A 22,133-nucleotide genomic window follows, 5' to 3' on the forward strand; every position below is an offset into this window, starting at 1 on the left:
CTACTTTGGCACGTTCTGGATCGTGAAGATTTTACAACTGTTATTATAAAAGTTACACTTTATTTCTATTCCTGATAAGCCAGAACGAAAGCCTGTCTGAATCCACCAAAAAGGATTCTCCTGTTTCTCCTGGACTTTGAGCCGTTCCTGTAGAAGTTAAAAAAACCAACGTATGAAATCCAAACCAGGGTAGGAGGGCAAGAAACACAGCAAACAATGCCACTTGAAATAGCCTGGAATAAAATAATAAATAATAAAATAATAATAAACAATAGCACGAAATAATCCAGTCTTGCTCGAGATTATAAAAGCCAGTAAGCAAATTGAGCAGATCCCCAGCACTGAGAGGGGAACGTCCTACTTCTTCCTCCCATTCTCTCTGCTGGGGCTCAGTGCTCTCACCTCCTCTTTACCACCTGCACAGTGACTCAAAAATGCTGAAGAAAATGAACTCAAGGAGGAAAAAGAAGTAAATCAAAACTTTGGAGAGCTTTCTGCCAGGTTGGTGAGATAAGGAGATGACTGGAAGGGTGTAGGGGAGAAAGGAGGAAGCCGTCCTCCTTGAGACAGCAACAAGCTGTTGCACCCTGACTGTAGATCTGCTCTTACGTACAGCTGTTTCAGGAATAGCTATACAATGCTTTAAATTCAGAACCTGCCTTAATCCATGCCAGCTTTGGCAGATAAAGGCTCGAGAGTGAGAAAATACTGTTTTGTTCTAGATACACTGGGCCATATTTATACCATCACTCAGGAGGCAAAAAACCTTGCAGAAAAATTTCTAGTGTTTTAGAAAACGCTTGCACTTATTTTCAAGGGTTCAAGAAGTTTTGGCGATGATCAGATGCAGCCAGCTTAAGTGAAAAGCAATGGAAATGCTGGCAGCAGTGCCTATTTGAAGGTTATAAACACACAGAACTGTAGGCTGCTGCGTGTTGACACAGATCAGAAAGTGTGATAAAAATTTGAATAGGAAAAGTTTACAATGACTTTCAGAGAAAAAAAAATCTTACAATGAGACCATTTCCCTTTTCTAAGTCCTCTGGCATGTGACTTAAAATTAGGTCACACAAGACATTATAATGGTAACTGTGTAAACTACCCCCTTTTTTTTTTTTCCCTTTTCCTTCATCAGTACTATTGTATTTCATTATTCTGCATCAAAAATGTGAACATCCAAAATAATTTTATGTGAAAACATTAGGGTAAAGTGTTATAAATATAAATATATATATAATATATAAAATGTTATATTTGAGTTCAAACTAGCAGTAAAAGCAGACTTACATTTAAACCTGAGTTCTACTTAAAAAGATCTGCCCTAACCCTCCAAGGTTCAAACAGTATTTAATCATTCAAACAACAATCCTGGGTTCTCTGGATGCTATTTTTGGGATACAGAAGGGACAAGAAGCTTTGACAGCCTGAGCAATGATATTAAGAAATAAGTAAGAAATGGCAAAAAAACAGTTGTTGGGTTTTTCTCTTTTTTTTTGGAGGGAGTGGGGAGTATGCCTTTGCACATTAGAAACACTCATTTCCCTAGACAGTCTCTTTTTCTTGCCCTTTTTTTTATTCCTTTTTTTTTATTTTTTTTTTTTTAGTAAGTTTGATAAGAACCTAACAAGTATTTATACACATCATTAAGATTCCCTCAGAGCTCTCTCTTCTCCAGGCTAAAGCACCCCAGCACTCTCAGCCTCTCCTTCTATGGGAGATGCTCCAAGCCCTTCATCATCTTTACGGCCTTTCACTCCAGTATGTCCACATGTCTCGTACTGGGAAACCCAGCACCGGACACAACACCACAGATGTGTCTCACCAGGGCCGAGTAGAGGGGAAGGATCATCTCAGTCGACCTGCTGGCAATGCTTCTTCTAGTGCAACCCAAGAGGCTGGTGGCCACCTTTGCTGGCTCACGTTCAGCTTGGTGTCCACCAGGACCCCCAAGTTCTTTTCTGCAAGGTTGCTTTTCAGATGCCCCCAGCATTCACTCATGCCTGGGGTTATTCCTCCTCAGGGGAGGAATAGAATCATTCATAGATTCATAGAATCATTATGGCTGGAAAAGACCTTTAAGATCACCAAGTCCAACCATTATCTAACTCTGCCAGGCCCACTTCTAAACCATGTCCTTGAGCACCACATCTAGATGGCTTTTAAATACATGCAAGGATGGAGATTCAACCATTTCCCTGGGCAGTCTGTTCCAGTGTTTGATAACCCTTTCAGTGTAGAAATTTTTCCTAATGTCCAACCTAAACCTCCCTTGGCACAACTTGAGGCCATTTCCTCTTGTCCTATTGGTGTAACTTGTGAGAAGAGACCAATACCCACCTCTCTACAACCTCCTTTAAGGTACCTGTAGAGAGCAATAAGGTCTCCCCTCAGCCTTCTTTTCTTCAGACTAAACAACCCCAGTTCCCTCAGCCGCTTCTCATAAGACCTATTCTCAAGACCCTTCACCAGCTTTGTTGCCCTTCTCTGGACCCTCTCCAGCACCTCAATGTCCTTCTTAGGACTTCCCTTTGTTGAACCTCATGAGGTTCCTGTCGGCTCATTTCTCCAGCCTGCCGAGGTTCCTCTGGATGGCAGCACAACTGTCAGATGCATCAACTACTCGTCCCAATTTTATTATCACCTGCAAACTTGGTGAGGGTGCAGCCTCCCATCCACTCGTCCAGGTCATTAATGAAGATGCTACTGACCCCAGTATGGACCCCTGGGGTACACCACCAGTGAGTGACTGGCCTCCTGCTAGACTTTGTGCTGCTGGTCACAACCCTTCGAGTCTGTCAGTTCAGCCCAGCCAGTTTCCAGTCCCAATTTTTTGTAAGTGAGAAGTTCAGGGAATATTAGATGGTCAACCAGGCAACTTCTAATTTCCACAACTATACTAGAATAGATTGTTTGAAACAGTCTTTTTATAAACATCTAGATAACAAGTCCATAAGAAACAATCAACACAATAAACAAGTAAATTAAAACTATTGTAATTTTCTTCTTTGACAGATGTTTTAATGAAAGGAACAGGTGTAATTTATCTGAATGTTAACGCACCTTTGTGATCATTGAATATGTTAATTAACTGGGCACAGAGCTGCTCAAGAACACTACAGGAGAAAACTCAAATAGTTAGCAGTTCAATATCAAACTAAAAGGCATTTTAACTGAGGTCACCGAAGAGGTTTTGCTTCCCTCTTCAGTAATGATTTGAATGATGGAACAGAGATTATGTCACAACATCCTTTACAGGCCAGGTCTTCCCGCAAAGTGACCAAATTGCCCAGAGTCAACAAGATGAAATTCAATAAAAACAAATATGAAGCAGCTGGCAGGAAAAATCCAATACATAAAAATCATGGGAAGAAACAACTGTGGAGGCAGTAGAAGTTCCACAGATCACAAATAAATAGGCATCAGCAATGCAATGCTGCCGAAAGCGCTGTGAAGTATTACAGGCTTATTCAAAAGCAGAGGAGGTAAAACACAGCAGCGTATTACACCAATGACCTGGTGCTAGCAACACCCCAAAATACAGCATTGGGCACTACTGTTAAAGAAAAGGCTAGACAGAACACCAGAGTCCAGAAGAGCACGATGAAAATAACAGGCGTGTGGCGTACAACTGGTGGGAAACTGCTTAAACTAAAAAAGAGGTAGCTAATGACAAACATGACAACTATTTTCACGTAATTATGATATACTGACAAACCTGCCTCATCGAGCACCGGAGGAGGAAGACAGAGCTAAATCTACGGTGAAGACAACATAGGTTAGATATTAGGAAGAGGTCTCTCTACAGGGTAGCGATGAACTAGAAATAGCTGTGAGACTGTGGAATCTCCTTTATCAGAGGAATTTCAAATCAGAAGCGCTAAACACCTCCCAGCAACGCTCCGGGCATGTTTGACACTGTCTCTCCCAACAGTTACACCACTGAAGGACAGCAAGAGGTGCTGCTAAAGCAGAATATTTTACATGAAATGCACAGCCCAGTGTGGAAAGCCCAGTGACTGTCCTCTTATCATAGCACCAAGAAACAGAAGGCAAATGGTCACCATGCTCCAAAATTAAGCTACTTTCAAAATAAGCCTTTTTTTCAACTTTTCCCCACTCTATAGAATTTTTTTGTAGCTTCCTCACTACAGTATGCAATACTGATTTTAGATTTAAAAATAAATATACAAGGAAAGAAAAAATACTAAGGCCTACAGAAATATAATTCTAAATATTGAGTGAACGTAAACCTTAAAATCCAGTGAGCAGGAAGTCTCATTTGGGATTTTTCTTGCAGAGCCCATCACTTTTTGATTTACGATACAAGGTCAACAAATTGTGCTCGGCAACACACAGACCTTGAAAGTTTCCAGCTGCAGAAACAGACACAGCAAGCAGACAACCTACATGTTTCTAACCAGAACGATACGCCCCAAATATTTTAACATTTTTAAAGAGATGCACACAGGTTACAAGGAAAAAGCTCTATGTTCCAGGACAGGTTAGCGTATTTGGTGTGTAAGGTGAGCATTGTACTTTAATTGATTACATTATACTTTACTGGAGTATACTAAACCTTAATAAATAAAAAAAATAAAATAAATAAAATAAAATAAATAAATAAAAAGAAAGAAGAAGATGGAATGGGTAATTATTTAAAATTCAGTAATTATCCAGGGGCCTTTTTTTCTCCAGATGTTTTAGCCCAATCTGACTGCAGTTCCAATACACCAGCTAAGAATCTGACTCTCTAGACACAGTGGGTGGTCCAAGAAACCTGTAAAAAAGGCAAGAAGGAGAAGGAGAAGGAGAAGGAGAAGGAGAAGGAGAGGAGAGGAGAGGAGAGGAGAGGAGAGGAGAGAAGAGAAGAGAAGAGAAGAGAAGAGAAGAGAAAGATAAAAGTTGCTGACAGAACTTCAGAGGTACTTTTTCCAGATTTCTGTTGGCTGACAAAGCAAATATTTTATTTTTTTTTTTCCAAGAAAGCTTAGCCCTCATATAAACAGCACAGTGCAAGAAGCGAAGTTCAGCAGTTCCCAGTTCTGAGCACAAAACAAAGAGCTCTGGCTGAAAGCAGTTACCAGCAGCTCCAGTAACACCAGCAGCAGCTCAAGGATGACTTGCCCTTGCAGCCAGATAGAGATCTTGGACCACAGAAAGGAAAAAAAAAAACACCGACAAAAAGTATTAAAATTACTCTCCGATCTCATGTATTCTGAATTTTCGTGCATATTACCTAATCCAAAGGTTACGTGTATTTTCATAGAGCATTTTCATGATAGTCAGATTTCCTGGGGTAAAAAACCTCTGAGCGGGGACTGCTGGTTCTCCCGTACAGTCAGAATAAAGACTAGGGCTGAAGTCTGGAACACAGTAACGCAGATGTTGTAGTTAAAAAGAAAAAAGCCCTGAAGACACACGTAAATCCGTGTAAACGAAGACAGGAGGAGGGAAAGGGACTGACCGGTGCTATCAGCTGCAGAAGCATTCAGAGTGTCAGAGTTACAGTTCAACACTGAATAGTGTTAAACGCGGCTCACAGCAGACCTCAGGCTGTTTCAACCCCCGGCACATCAACACCTGACTTCAAACACATCCACCAGGCCTGAAAAAACATCACCTTCTTGACCAACCACTTCGCAATGTGTGCGAGGGCTATACCTGCACTGGATGATAACAAAATAAAGTTACTACTCCCGGTTCCTGAAGGCTGTGTGCCACAGAAGGAAGAACTGTCACCTAAGGTCTGTCTGAGGAAACTTTTATCAGTAAAAATCATGGAAAATTAAAAAAAAAACTTATTACTTCGGCCAATTTCTTCCAAAAGTTACAAAAAAGAGAAAATGGACTTATCATTATACATTTTTAAATCAATCACTAATGAATAGTGCCACAACTATGGCCATAGTTATAAGGATTTAATACTAATATGTGCTTGCTTTCTCCACTGACTACTTTTTAATACATATTTTCAGTTTTACAAGCATTTTGTGATCTACATACATGTAACTGGGAGCTTTGTATAGTGGTCACAGATTTTTACTCTTGAAATACATGCGCCAGAAAAAAAGAACCATTTCACATCTTTTTTTAATCCTTAAAACAAGTGATTTATCCACAGGAGAGCTTACTGCTCTCTCTGCTGAGAGAGGTTATAAGCACCCTTTCAACTTTATACACCTACTTGATTAGTAGTATGGTAGTTGTAATCTCTGTTACTGTATCAGCTAACATTACCAGGATGAAGGAAGATGCACCATCGGATTTTTGAGTACACAATCCATTCTTCAGATTTACCCCTACTTCAGACACGAGGAAGGATTTTTTTCATGTGCCCAAAAGCCATTTTGTTGTTTTCCATACACACTAATTGGTCTAATAAAAAAACAACCAACCCTAGCTTTAACCATAAATCCACAGAGCTACACAAACAGCACTATAACTATATATTGGTGCAGAAATTTGTCAACTGTTGCTTGTGGTTCCTAAATTTTATTTCAAGACATGTTATTACTACAATAAAAATGCTTTCTACAGCTCTTATCACTAAGATTATCTCTTAAACAAGCTCCCTTCTAATAAAAAAAAAAATAAAATAATGGAAATAGACATGCAGACTAATGTAATGGTCTTATACTCCAAAGTCGAGGAACTAAATGTGCATGGAATATCTCTTTTCTACCTGCATATTACACCAACATAAACTGTAGTGTCCTAATCATGAAACGCCTGTTTAAAACTGGTATGTTGTTCTTTTCCAATAAATATCTGGTTAAAAAGCATAAAGTTTTCTATAATTTTATAGTAGTTAAACGTGACAGAAATCACAGAATCTTTCTGATTAATTAGACAAGATACCACAAGTCGTATAAAAAGAAGTTATGTGAAAACAGGTGCCACATTTCGTTATGTTCAGCCCCTTAAAATCTGACCTATACTTACAAATGTAATCTGACCTTTACTTACTAATCTGATCTGTAGTTACTAATGTAAGTATAGGTATTTTCTATTATTATTTCATGCCCCAGGCAAAAAAAAATATTACAGTAAATAATTACCCGATGGAGTTAGTCACCATTAGCTGACATGGCAGTTCTTTCTATGACAGTTCCATCTTCACGGCTGTGGGACTAAGGGGCAGGACTTCAGCCCTAAACCCACGAGCGGTGAACAGTATCAGCCACACCGCCAGAGTTCACTGCTATAAACAGCACTGAAGCTCTGACTTGGCACAAAGGAAGGCTGTAGCTGCTATTTACTACCAGACAATATCAGCAACGGGCTTGGCATATATTTTTTTTATATATATATATATAAAATGTATACATATATATATGTATAAAACAGAAGAGGCAGCTACAAAGAGCAATTCAATGCCCAGAATACACAACCTGCAATAAAACTGAAGCTGCCACTATCTCAACTCTTTTGGCTTATTCAAGAGAAGACGGGGAAGTAGCTGGAGTATTGTTACAGGAGCCTGGATGGGTAAAGACGATTCCTTAATTTGGTAGAAAAAACAACATACGATGGTCAGAACCTGAAGTCTGTCAAATTGAGACTAGTAAAATGGCACCTTTTTCCTCTGGTTAGTAAGATTAATTTAGCAAATATGATTAGACTGTTTTGTGTACCAAGAGTTGTACACTCAATGTACAAGGTGGTGAGATTCACCGACCAGTCTTCGCCAGTAAATGACTGGATGATTATAATGGTCTCCTGTGGTGTCAGCATTCATCAAAATAGTATTATTCACGTGTGTTTTTTAAATGAATGCACTACATATACTAAAACGTGTATGTGTACACAACTCAGCAAAAGCTTCTGAATCCACTGCTCTTTGTTTAAATCTCACTATTGAATATAACACACACTTTAGATCTGTCAAATGGCCTATTAAGGGTGTAGTGAAAATATAGCAAAGGCTGAAGGGAAAATATACTCCCAAATCCCGCAGCAGCTCCCGCTGTCTCAGTCTCAGGGTGCCTCGGTCCTCTCCCTGTCTTACAGATGGCCCCTCAGAGGACCAGACAGTCCCTTAGTCAGGGCCAGGGTGTTCTGAAGAACTAACCTCTGTTTTTAGCCACAAACTCCTTATATTTCAATCCCCCATGGAAACAGAAGGAGCCAATGGGGAATGCAAAGCATTCTGATTTTCCTCAAGCACATACAGGTCTGGAACGACCAATACTCCGAGTCCAAGGTGTGACACAGATTTAACAAAACACATATACCATAATCAGATATTACTCTCAGTACCTGCTGGGTACAAATATGTACAAAATTTAGCACTCTGGTTACTCTGAAGTCACATATTGCCTCTCTTTTACACATTAATTGAAAAACTGTAATTTTTTTTCAATTACCTTTTAAGTAGTAATCTTTATAATATCCCTTACTTCTCTATCAACAGCACCTTTCAGTTCCGAAGAACTGCAGTGAGCAGCGAAAATGAGCTATTTGATTCTCAGTGTTGCCATTGCTTATTAAAGAAGTCACATACTTCCTGCACAGAAACATAACTTTTAAATTTTTTAAAACAAAGATGTAAAGTTATTTCACGTTGAAAACAGGTCATCTGGTTTTGTACAAAAGCATAGCGACTCATGGAAAATGGTGCCTGTCTTTTATCAAGCTCGAATTTCTTGTGATCCCAAAAGACATACGCCAATTGATAATCCTAGAATGGAACCATCTCTTTCCGGGCATTTCAAATTATGCAATGTTTTACCTTCTTTCTATAGTAAATCCTATTAAATGAAAACCTTTATATCACCTGGTGTCCCTCTCTACTTGAAATCCACCGTATTTGGGGAAAATTTCATGAGCTATCAAAAGTACTGGCGAAAACTATTGTCATAATCTTGGTCATCCACATAATGATTATTTTTCTAGTTTATATCAGGTGACTTCTGAAGAAATGCAACATTGCTGCTGCTTTAAAATTAACAGGTTTCACGAAAATGTAGAAAACAATTTGTCAGATCCTTTTCGGGCACTTGGCCAATTTAGCTACACCTACACCACTTCAGCTGTAAGAGGCTCTGATATTTTTTCTCTGCCAGCAAGCCTCAAGCAATCTCTAAGACCGTCTCTAAGACAGATAAGATCAAAAGAAACACTAGTATGTGTTACTAAACAAGAGATTATATGGATTCATGTTAAAGCACTGTTGTTTGATCCCGATTAAACGATTGCAATTGGCAAATGTAGAAGGCAACTGAGCCAAGACAGGGAGCACCTGCCAGTCTCAGAAGAGCATGAAAGAATAAAAAAGAAAATTAAACCCTTGATTTTCTAGTTCACAAATTCCATATATACACATATAAGCTAAACACTTTGGCACCCTTCACTTGTTTTCTCAAAAAACACTTGTCAAGTCTCTTCCCCTATTTTCGTATGACCTTAAGCACAGCAAACAAATCTAAACCATACTGTAACAGAGCCAGGAAACAGCCTTTCTTAAAGCTCTTGACAGAGTCCACCGCTCTCAAGGATGCCCATGCTTGAGAGACTGAACTATAAAAAAGCAACTGACAAACAAAACCTCAGTACCTTGCTATTATGCCTTCCTAAAAAAGTGAAGAAGAGCTATTTTACAGCATAACACATTGGAAGAGCTGGTCCGGGTTCATTTCTCAAACTAATCAACCCTTTGAAACACAACTGGCGGGCGGCTCCAACACTGAGCAATGGGGACACACCTCCAATCCTATTCTGTATCTTCTGCTGCTCCCAGCTCTCCAAGTCATGTTCCAGGCTATAAAACATAAACCCTCAATTATCAGCCGTAAAAACATCATTCTGTTAGGCGGCCACACAGCCTCCTTCTCATTTCAAACAGTATCTAACTAGAAAAAAAAGCACACACATGAAAATATATATACATAGCAAGTAAGTACAATAACTTAGGGCTACAGAGACATCAAATTATTTGGGAGAGTTGCTCTTTCCTGATTAAAAAAAAACAAAAAACACAACCACCTTGTCTGGCTTAGTAATAATTACAAAAGGAAGAAAAGAGCAGGAGGAAACTCCAGCCAGTATATCACAAGAACAAGAAACCACGTTTCTGAAGCAAAACGCTCGCAATGAATCGCAACAAATATTCTACAGATAACAATTTTTTAAAATCAAGTTTTTCTTCTGTATTGTAAGATGCACTTAAATCAAGGAAATTTCCACACACACACACACACATATCTGGTTGGATAACACTATGGACTCAATTGCTCAATACAGAGACACGCAGAGTATCACATGCATAACCTACAATTAAAGGGCATAGATAGAATTGAAAGACATGACATGTCCTTAAAGACAGCTCATTTTTCAATTATTATTACTCAGTAGTAGGACTAAAATAAAATGCCCCCAAATTAACTGAAGTCAATAAACACATCGCCACTGACAACCAAGACACTGCATCAGAATTAAGGAGGGGGGTGTAAGCATCATCTTTATATTCTCATATATTTATATATCTCAATTGAGATTACATATAGCTTTATATACCTCAAATACTGTGTTCAGTTTGGGGCCCCTCACTACAAGAAAGACATGGAGGTGCTGGAGCGTGTCCAGAGAAGGGCAATGAAGCTGGGGAGGGGTCTGGAGCACAAGTCTTCTGAGGAGCAGCTGAGGGAACTGGGGTTGTTCAGCCTGGAGAAAAGGAGGCTGAGGGGAGACCTTATCGCTCTCTACAACTGCCTGAAAGGAGGTTGGGGAGAGGTGGGGGTCGGTCTCCTCTCCCAAGTAACAAGCGATAGGATGAGAGGACATGGCCTCAAGTTGTGCCAGGCGACATTTAGATTGGATATTAGGAAAAATTTCTTCCCTGAAAGAGTTATCAAGCATTGGAACAGGCTGCCCAGGGAAGGGGGGGAGTCACCATCCCTGGAGGTATTTAAAAGACAGGTATATATGGTGCTGGGGGATATCATTTAGTGGTGACGTTGGCAGTGTCAGGTTTATGGTTGGACTCGATGATCTTAAAGGTCCCTTCCAAGCTAGATGAGTCTATGATTCTGAAAATAACATTCAGATGTATCTTCTTCAACAAAAGCTTTCTGCAGCAGCCTTTTTTCCTTATTTTGCATTTACCAGTGTGGGGGAAAAAAAAAGTATAACAGGTAGGGGCTTGCTGAGGATCATTAGGAGGATCATGCTTGGTGATTCTGCAACGTGTTCCCGCCTGAGGTCTGTGTTCTGCTCCCAATGGCACAGGCGCCCGCACGCACTGCGTCGCACAGCCCAGCACCCGTCTCCGAAAACTATACCTTGATACATGGCAGCCGCACAGCCAAACATCAGGAGAAACACCGCCAAATGGATTGCTGTTGAAAGGTTACACATGGAATTCTGACCAATATGGGAAAAATTAACAGCTTCAGTGATTAGTCCCTACCAGAGAAGATTTTTGCCAAGAGACGTGGTAAATTCACGGTTTACACACCACAAGAAATGTACTAAATGTGACACGGCCGTGTTTTCAGTTCATTTCCCATTTCCTGACATAGCTCAGCTTTAAGCCCCCTCAACCATGACTTTAATACTCAGACAGCTGGAGGTTTGGGGGCTTTTTTGTTTTCTAGATTTGCTTTGTTTTTGGAGGCCTCTTGAGAAAATCAGCACGTCCTCAGTGGGACAAGTCTTGCTACATTAGGCCTGCCTGGGTGGACATGAACTTTGACGACTTCTGAAACCTTGATTTTCATTAACGTGCATTAAGAGAATAACTAACAGCCGTTCAGCAGATTTTGTAGTTCGTTTCTAATTACCGAGGAATATTTGCAGTTATATTGATCACATTTTTCCAATACTCACAAAGGAAGTTATCACAAAGAGAATTTTGCTACAAGTTTTTGAAAGTCAAGAATTAGACTAAGGACACCTTTTTTATAGGAAAAAATAAGTAGTTGAAAGAGAAAACCCCTATCTTAAAAGGTTTCCTATTGCTTCTGAACTAGAAAGTCGCCTTAGAGCTTTTCAAAGTGGGGAATCTAGAAAATTCTCCATAAAACAAATCCAAAATATTTATCACTCAGTAAAAGGGTACCTCCAGCTCTGTTTAAATACCCCCCTTGCCTCTGTCCGAGGACCAGGAGTAAGACAGACACACAGTAAGGCCGGACGCAAGAACAACTCAATCCCTTCCTGCTGTGAGAGTGATTAGACACAAAGTGGAGTCACACGGTCACTTGTAATCCTCCACGGGGCTCGGGCACTCGGAAACTGAAATAGTTCAAATTTCTCTGCCTTTCGGATATAAACAGTCTCTAACTTGTACAAGGCTAATTGTGGTTAAGACTGGTGCAGGAACCTACGGCATTTGAACAAATACTTCAATGATCTCGTAACAAAATAAACCTCCTTCCCAACAAAGGGTGTTCTGAAACTGTGGAGCAAAGCAAAAATTAGGAGAGCATGTTCTTGACTAATACCTCACCAAAAATATTGTGTACAAAGCGAATTGATACAGTTCATGCTTTAATAGGCAATATCGTTGAGAAGAACAGGCTTCATGACACTAGAAATTCATATTTATATATACATAAGGACATGCCAGAGAGCGTCCAGCAAAGAATCAGAAGGGTATGGAGCAGAGGCTGAGATAACTGGGGACGTTCAGTCTGGAGAAGAGAAGACCCAGAGGGAAACTTTAGCAACGTGTATAAATAAATTCTTGGTGGGGGAAATTAGAAGACTGATCTGGACTGTCTGCAGTGGCACCCAGTAACAGGAAATGAGGCAATGGGCACAAGTGGAAAACCATGAAATTATGTTTAAATCTACGAAATAACTTTTGGATTCCAAGAGTTGACAGGCACTGGAATGGGTTGCTCAGTGAAGCCTCCATTCATGGAGGTCCTCAAAAGTCAACTGGACAAAGCCCTGGGCAACCTGCTCCACTGAACCATGCTTTGAGAAGGGAGGTTGGACTAGCTGATGTCCAGAGGTGCCTTCCAACTTCAAGTCTTCTGTGAGTTGGTGAAGTAGTAGATCCTAGAAGAGCTTAGCAAACTGCATTTGCATACAGACTCTACACAGAACTACACTGTACTCAACTACATTAAGTAAAGAAGCATTTTTTTCTCTCTGTAGACGAGAAGACTGAGAGGGGATCTCATCAATGCTTATCAATATCTAAAGCACTGGAATGGGTTGCTCAGTGAAGCCTCCATTCATGGAGGTCCTCAAAAGTCAACTGGAAAAAGCCCTGAGCAACCTGCTCCACTGAACCATGCTTTGAGAAGGGAGGTTGGACTAGCTGATGTCCAGAGGTGCCTTCCAACTTCAAGTCTTCTGTGAGTTGGTGAAGTAGTAGATCCTAGAAGAGCTTAGCAAACTGCATTTGCATACAGACTCTACACAGAACTACACTGTACTCAACTACATTAAGTAAAGAAGCATTTTTTTCTCTCTGTAGACGAGAAGACTGAGAGGGGATCTCATCAATGCTTATCAATATCTAAAGGGCGGGTGTCAGGAGGATGGGGCCAGACTTTTCAGTGGTGCCCAGCGACAGCACAAGGGGCAATGGGCACAAACTGGAACACAGGAAATTCCACCTAAACATGAGGAAAAACTTCTTTACTTTGAGGGTGGCAGAGCACTGGAACAAGCTGCCCAGAGAGGTGGTGGAGTCTCCCACTCTGGAGATACTTAAAACCCACTTGGATGAAATCCTGTCCAACCTGCTCTGCGTGAACCTGCTTTGGCAGGGTGTTGGACTAAATGATCTCTGAAAGTCCCTTCCAACCCTGACCATTCTGTGATTCTGTGATTTTCCCCCCGGATTATTAAAAAGACATATCTGTTTGCCTAATGATTTTTCTAAATCAATGATAAATTAACACAGATTATACAGAAAAATAATCAATTACTTGGAAAAAAGAACACCACAAAATGTAACAAATCTAGATATGCATTATGCCCTTAATGCAATAATAAATAGCTTAGACTACTGCCAAAGTAATAAAATTGCAATTCAATCAAGTAGATGTTGGAGTAAATTTAAGAATGCAAACAGATTTCAAAAGCTGATTTGCACTCCTGAACAATAACTTCATCTTCCAACCACTTGCATTCATTACTGTTTTTACAGATGCAAATATTCCCAGTAAATGAGTAAAATATCTCAATGATTAACCCTTACAGACTGTGTGGTCTGCAGCCATCTGTTTCTGCTCAAACAACTTCAAGAAAAATAATGTAGATACACTTTCAAATACCTATAATTAAGGTTGATTTTGTGTCAGGTTGTTTTTGTTTGGAGTATTTTGGTATTTCTATAGGGATTTAGCAGCTATTTCACCTTTCCCAGCTTACAACTCTTTGTGCGTAATATAACTTCTCACAATATTCACTTATATTCATTCTGTGGTTGTGAATGTAATTAAAAGTGCAATGGTATCAAATCATCAAACTTACCTAATTCCCATTCAATTCCCTAATCTAACTTTTAAGCTCCAATGCTAATTTTTATTCCTGATTTTATCATATCTTTTGCATGAGTTATTTAGTTGCCTTGCCTCATTTTTCCTTTCCCTTCGCATTCATGGCTTTCTTATCAGTGTGATTTCAGCTGTAAATTTCCTGCCCAGTTCTGGGCAACTGCAACTTTTCTCTGGTGGTGTTTTCATCATTCTCAAGTTGTACAAAGGTGTTCCTAATTCATGTTCGACCAGCGTAGATTTTTATCGGGGAATAATGTTCTCTCAAACACTTGAAGCTGACATTTTTTTCCCACAAAATCTGCTCTTGCCAGCTTTCACCCATAGCTGAAGGGATCCTCATTTCTTAATCCCAGAAATAAGAAAAGCCTTACAATTAGTTTCTTCTTACTGACCATATTATTTTGCTTGCTAGTCTGACTCAGGCAAGGACACTACATTTATAAATGTTAACTCTGGGCAATTAACAAACTAACAGAATAAAATACTCCTGTACTTTTGAGTTCCATTTCCTAAAAAAAAGAAGAGAGTTCCTTTTCAAACAGTCCTCACCTACACCTCTACAACTTACAGCCTGGTTTTATCCAAATTCAGCAAAGCTCCATGTCTCAAAGAGAATTACATTCCTGCGAGATCCAGTGAAATCGGCAGCTGGGTGGCAGAGAGAGGCCAAAATTAGTGTCCCCACCGCAAGAAGAACTTTTTGACTTCACATGGAAGTCATCTCCTCCCTGTGGTCTGCTATTTTTCAATAGATATGCTGAATATAGCTCTAGTTAACGTATGTATTTTATACATGCAGTTTAGACTTCAGGAAAAAACAGACATAACAGAATTACTTTATGTCAAATAATACCCTAAATAACACGCAATGGTTCTGAATATATCACCAAACCTACACACACACTCTCAAGGAACTTTAAATGATAAGAAAAATACATTTTAATGGTTTTGTCGACATGTTACTCCAACTTTATCCTAAATTCTGCCAGGAATAGCTTTAAAATTTATGATCTACAAGCAGTAAACTTTTCCACATTCCTTTAAATTCACCATGTTACATCAGAGTGAAATACTTCTGAAACAGCTGAAACAGGTCTGTTTAATTGAATTTGGGCCCCTAAAATGCTATACAGGGCTTTGTTTTGTTGTTTTAAATATTAATTCACATCAGAACTACAAAGCACCTGTGAAATTACTATCATTTTAACTTTTCAGTTATTTATAGACATATATATATAATTCTGTTTATAGTTAACACAGGTTACAGGGTCCAGGATATTCACAGGCAACACATGCAGGTGTTTTATATTATAGCGCTCCACCATACTGGACCAAAATTAAAACCTGCACTTTAAATCTCCATCTAAACTCTAAGATTGGGTCACTGCGATTCTCCTAACTGATGAGTTCTTCACGGTGGCTACACATCTTGCTGTGCAGGTTTGCTCATCACTCGGTCACGTCTCAGTCCAGCCTGAAGCTTCACGAATTACTTTTAGGCAACGTCAATTGACGTCATCACCACTCCTCCTCTCCGGCACCTTTTTTTGCTGATCACTGCCATGTGTCTTCTGCTGGCGCAGAGATGCATGGAAAAACAAATCACAGACCCGATCCATCTGCAAGTAACGGTATTACCCTCCCAGGGACGGAGCGGGGGTGGGAGCCGGCAGTTGGCTTCACATCCACCTACATCAGCCCAAGCCACACCGAAATCAAATCGTAGCCTGTTACACACTGCAAACTCCTAACAATGCCATCAACTCAACCAGCGTGATTTGAACCTCCCATCTTCGTAAATTTGATGAATAAATGTGAAGTAGCTGTGAACTGTTCAAATCAGGACACGCTGAATATGCAGAATTAGAAATGTTCTTGACATATAACATTGCACATGAAAACTACAAAAAACACTAACATCTCTAAATATTAAATCCATATGTAAGCTGAAATTTAAATCTGGTTACTTATCCTATAAGAGCATTACAAATGTAGTAAATACTAAAATAACAATAAATTTTCTTAACAGTCTGTGCAGATGTCTCATATTAGACTTCTGAACACAACTCCTTAGCTCACGTTACGGATATCATCCAAGATTTCATCTCCACCATGAGGATTTCTGCTTGCCTCTTTTTCTTCCAGAGCTCATAATCACTGAAGAATTACAAGGTTTGATATTACCTAAGTATCCAAAAACGAACTGCAAGAGGTATTTGTCTTTAAAAGTTTACAGGTGTTGAAATAATTTCATTTGCTGCAAAGCACATGTATTGAAGTAATATTCCAAGCAAAATATTCTGTCCAAGGCAGCATCATGAAAGCCACCGTATCCAGTAATCATTCAGACTGATGAAAAATATAAACAGTATCAGAACACAACGAAATTCTGATAAGCACTAAAAATAGTAAAGGGAGAGGTTTAAAGGAGTAGAATAAATAACATATTTTCATAATTCAGAAATCGGCAGCAGGGTTTTCCCACCATTGCAACTGCCTAATTATTACTTTAAGTGGTGTGCGTGATAATTAAACTAAGTTAGACGAACAAATTTGAAATTACTGGAAATTTTAGCAAGCTTAGACTTACAGTAATTTAGTCACAACAGACAAATAGCTGTTTTTCAGCCTCCAAAATTCCCTGACCCCTATACCTGAGCCCGTAGCCGCTCTCTCTGCTCTGCTGGTGACACCGCTGGCCAGCGCAGGACGGAGCTGAGGAAGCCAAAACTGCAGCCAGGAGAAACAGGCATTAAAGAACGCGTTCAGCAACTGTGGATTTCTTTTCTTTAAAATGATGCACAACTAAGCTGACACCTACTACAAATGTGGTTTTTCATATATACATATATAATGGTATTTTGGCATTTAGTAATTGAAGAAAAATATTTAAAATTGATTATAATTATTTATGTTTATGCATAAATCCTGGCACCTTGCATATGATGTCATTTAACATCAGTGTTTCTGTCTTTCCCCACTACTTTGGCAGAGTTTTCGGTAACCCTGTGAGCTACACGCATTTCTCTGCAAGTAAGAGCCCCCTTGAGAACGTGAGGAGGGGGAAACAGCACGGGAAGCTTCAACTGCCTCTCACATTTCCCAAGATCGGAGCCCCCACCATGTCCAGCTGACACTAGTTGTCATCGTAAGATACAGTGAACTCCTCAGAGTAACGAGGGCTCTTAACAATTAGCATTTTATGTGAGCACGCTAGGAAAGACATAGAACTGTGTGGAAGGGGGTGAAGGCAGAGATCACGTTATCTGTTGAATGAAGGCGTTCATGCAGCGATGGAATTTTTTTTTTGGTGAGGCTTCCTGAGGAGGCATAGATACTTCTCTGTCCCGGGAAAGGAAGGACTTTGCGAGTTGAAGATGTTCTCGCTGCAGATGGCTGCTCGGTCCCGCTGCCGGAGGTTACCTTTCCTTCGGCTGTGCCTCGGAGCTGCGAAGCAGCTTGTGCGAGTGCTCGGCACCCACTCCGCTGCAGCCAGCCAGGGACGGGAGCACGTTCTAGGTGACAGCTGGGCAACGTGGAGCAACTCATTTTGCTTCCAAGAGCTCCTCATTTGGTCCTTTGAACTATCTCCTACGTGGAGACGGAGGGGAAAGAGGGGATGCTAACCAGAAGCTAAGAGAAGCGCTACTTTTAAACTGTTCTAGCGAGATTCACAGTGCTTTTGCCTAAGTTTTTATTAATCTTTAAGATTCTTAGAATTAATAAAAAGCAGTTCAAAACTGATACAGAAATCAGTGGAATGAAATACTTATTAATGTACTTCTTTTTAAACGATTACACAGCAAAGGCTCGCACACCAGGAAACATCCACTCTTCTTCCGTTACAGAACTTCATTACAACTCGATTGGGATAAACTGTTTACATTGTATTAGGCTCCTCTTTCTCCCGGCAGTTTTAGAATTGTCTTGTTTGTTTTTACTGACCATCATTTAAATGTTAGAAGATCTGTCACCCACTTCTTAACATGTAAGTTAGAGGTTCAGGAAAAAGCCTTGGCACTCGCAGAGAATACTACAGAGAAGTCAGATTAATTTCCATTTCTTCTGCTACTGTTACTCCTACCATGACACAGAACAAAATATTACTAAAACAGCAAAAGTAATGTGAAACAAGGTTAACATAAGATTATGCCTTCTGGTGATTGCTTAAATATTCTCTTAAAAGCTTAAAGGTTGGTACAGATGTTTGTTCATGCCTAGAGGCACTACTTTGTTGCCAGTACCACAGCAATATCCCAATTCCTATTGTACAGAATACGGCATTTGAAAATCGGTATGTAGTAAAACAACTAAAATCATCACAATTTCCTTAATATTACGCCACTGCCCTATTCTGCTCTGCACCTCCCGCCTCCCTCACCCTTCGCCCTTCCCCAGGAAGGTGGGACGGTTACCTGCTCCCAACACCTCCCAGCTGGGAGCTGGGCAGAAGGGCTGCCACAAGAGCTGTCCCAGCCCCTCAAATGACATCTTTGATGGCACGGCACGGCACGGCACAGCACGGTGGGTAAAGTCCCCAGTGACAAGTTGCAGCCCCAGAGTGGGATCAGACCAGTGGGGAAAGGAGGAGAGGAGCGACAGGGGAAGGGACAGAGATTGTGGTCTACCTGGTCTACCAAATCTCATCAGTCTGTTTCTGGAGAGCTTCAAAAGTATGGTGATACTTGGTGACATTGAGATTTTTCTACTTTTTTAAAGTATAAATGAGCAGAGATTCAAATAATATCGCTTACAAGCGTATACCAAACAACTCAAAGAACTGCAACCTCGTCAAACACAGTTCACAAAAAACTCTTTAAAAGCATACAGCTATGAGTTGGTTATCAAGATCTAAAACAATTCATTTGGAAAGATCATTTTTATTTAGGAAAATTAATTGCTGCTGCGGAAATTATTAAAAGCTGATTTTCCCATTAATGTAGCTGCAGACAGCACCCACTTCCAAGAGTACGGTGTTGCACCGCAAAAATTATCTACTGGGAACATGAAAAAGTTACTACGGGGAGATTAGCTGCATTTATAACTGCCCATACAATCAATCATGCAGCTAAATTTAATGAGCTCTTGACATTATTGCAGTGTCTCAATGGTCAGTACACAGTTGTTTCAAATCTCTGGACACATTTCAGGAACCTACCCAAAAATTCCAAGTTTCTTCTAGCACTTCCTCACAGACAGTTCCCAAACTCTTCCAAAAATAATTATTCTTTTTTTATTATTATTATTATTATTGTATATGGACCTGAATTTTATCATTTAAGTCCAGCAGAACTGGACAAAATGTAGCCATGCACCTGAAGTCTCAGCAAAATCAATGTTTTTGTCAGAAAGTAGTAACTGATGTTAATCTTTTTCTCCAAATGACCTCTTCTACATTTTAAGCAATGTATTTTTCATGGATCCCTTTCAAAGAAAGTAAAATTTCAGAAAACAGAAACAATTTTCTATTCTTTACAATAAAACGCACAGACCCATTAGAACTGAATTTTTAAAGTAACACGTGTCATGGTGTCACGTCTTGCAGAAGCACTAAGAACAACATGTATTATATTTCCACATCTTTTTTCTGATCTGCAAAGTACTAGCAAGATTTCCAAGAAGCCAGAACTCTAAAAAGTGTATGATGCACATACATATTGATGGTATTGTGGATACCTAACAGATTTCCTTATCTCTGACATCCTTTCCATAACTTGTTGTTGATATGGACTAGAATTTAATTCTTAACACACCTATATTTCTTGAGTTTATATGAGACAGTTCAGACTAACTAAAAAGTAAAGGCTGTCCTGAGAATACACTTCAAAATTTAAAAAGTTCAAGTAATTGGAGAGAGCAGAGCTTTTGACAGCAGCTTTAGTGGACAGGAAACGCCACCAGTAATGTCCATTGCGCCATAATGAACAGATGAGATCCAAGGGTGGCACTCCATCTGCAGTAAGGGTTGTTTCCTGAAGGAGACAACCCTTTCGTGAGCTGGATAAAATACCCTCTCCTTCACCAGGCTGAGACTACACCACAAACTCCATCTCTTTGCCTGCACACTTACACATCCATCCTGAAGCTGCTAACTTGTTTGGGAAGCCAACCTCTTAACTTTGGACACAACTACCGAATTCACGCTTCTTCTGAGCTTTTTCACTGGGTCTGCAATGCTGGTACGCTCATCCAGATAATCCCCTTGAAGCTGGTAAGCTGTTGGATAAACAATGGGATGTTACTATATGGGATGAGAAAGCCGAGTCCCTGACACGTCACTGAGTTGGCTTCTGTGAAGGGGAAGATATTTTCACACGGCTGTGCAGTGGCTGATGGAGGAGAATCTTGGATTCCCTTAAAAAACATCTGACCAAATTTAGAAGAGCTTTGCATTGTTGAGCAAATTAAGACAGAAGACTAAGCCTGCATCCTTCTGGGTCGGTCAGTATCTCTTAAGGCCATCCAAGAATAAAGCATGATAACTGAGATAGAGCAGAACTGGCCGTCAAGTGACCAGCAGCTTTGTTGTCAAAGCGGCTGTCAAACTTTCAGCCCAATTATAAGATGCCTCGAAAGGATGTATTTAATCATCACTTTGCACACAAGCACAATCACTAGAATCAGAAATTCGATTTAAAATTTGCAATTTTCACTTGGAAAAAAAAAAAATCAACCAGAATTCACTTCTGCAGAGACACCTGCTACTGAGGAAACATAAAACTGGACACCTTCAAACGCGTCGTGCCTGGGCTGCCTACAATCTACAGAGCTGGTCTGGTCCCTAGATTGCTAGGTAATCATTATGACACTTGTAACTGGAACACGAGTCCTAGAACAAAGAATGATCAAGTGTTTTTCATTATTTTATGCAAATAAATAATGAAAATATTTACTTATGAATAAGTAAATAATAAATAATAAGTATTACTTATTAGGTATTACTTCTTAAGCTTTACTTATTTACTTATGAATAAGTAAATAGTAAAATAATGAAAATATTTACTTATGAAAGTAAAATACTGCATGAGGGGGTATTCACCTCATCCAATGTTACCCAAGGAGCTAGGGATTTACTTAAAGCTCTCTTTAATTTAAGCTCTCTCTCCTCAGTAAGGACAGACTCCGTAAGCACCTCCCTGAGATGCTAAAATAACTAGTCCAGATGAGAAGACCTTCCCGCAGCTAAAGCTGGGTGAGAAGCGCGCTCTTTCTGGCAGCAGTACCTCCTCAGTCACATCTTTTCCAGTCTAAACCACACAGCCATCAAGTACTGTATCTACGTGTCCTTTACTGATGTTTGTAAATATATTAAACTGATGACTTGATTTAGTGTTAAGGAAACGATACCACGATCAAGATGTTTTAACAAAATTTTGAACTGTTGTTAATTATGAAACTTGCATCTGTATTTCGCATTTGATTTTGCTACAGAACCACAGCTAAAATTGAGTAAAAGTACCGGGTCTACCGCATCAGAGCCCGTACTACAACACAGCACCAGCGAGTTCAACTCTTTTCTAATACGCAGGTTCTAAATTTCAAATACAGCAACAACAACAATTATCCCATGAAAACAACTTACATCTGAAAAATGTCTTACTCCATTAAAAACTTAGCAAAAAATATTTTTAAAATGTATTTTTGTTAGTTTATGGAAAAATAAGGTAAATTATA

General features: G+C 39.7%; 1 protein-coding gene across 1 annotated transcript in view; it reads right to left on the reverse strand.

Annotated features, from left to right (window-relative positions):
• TMEM135 (transmembrane protein 135) overlaps positions 1-22,133 on the reverse strand; it is a 189,484-nt gene that overhangs the window by 72,403 nt on the left and 94,948 nt on the right. The window lies entirely within an intron of this gene.

This window comes from Charadrius vociferus, unplaced genomic scaffold, assembly GCF_000708025.1.
Source record: "Charadrius vociferus isolate BGI_N301 unplaced genomic scaffold, ASM70802v2 scaffold1, whole genome shotgun sequence".
In the NCBI taxonomy this organism is placed as follows: domain Eukaryota; kingdom Metazoa; phylum Chordata; class Aves; order Charadriiformes; family Charadriidae; genus Charadrius; species Charadrius vociferus.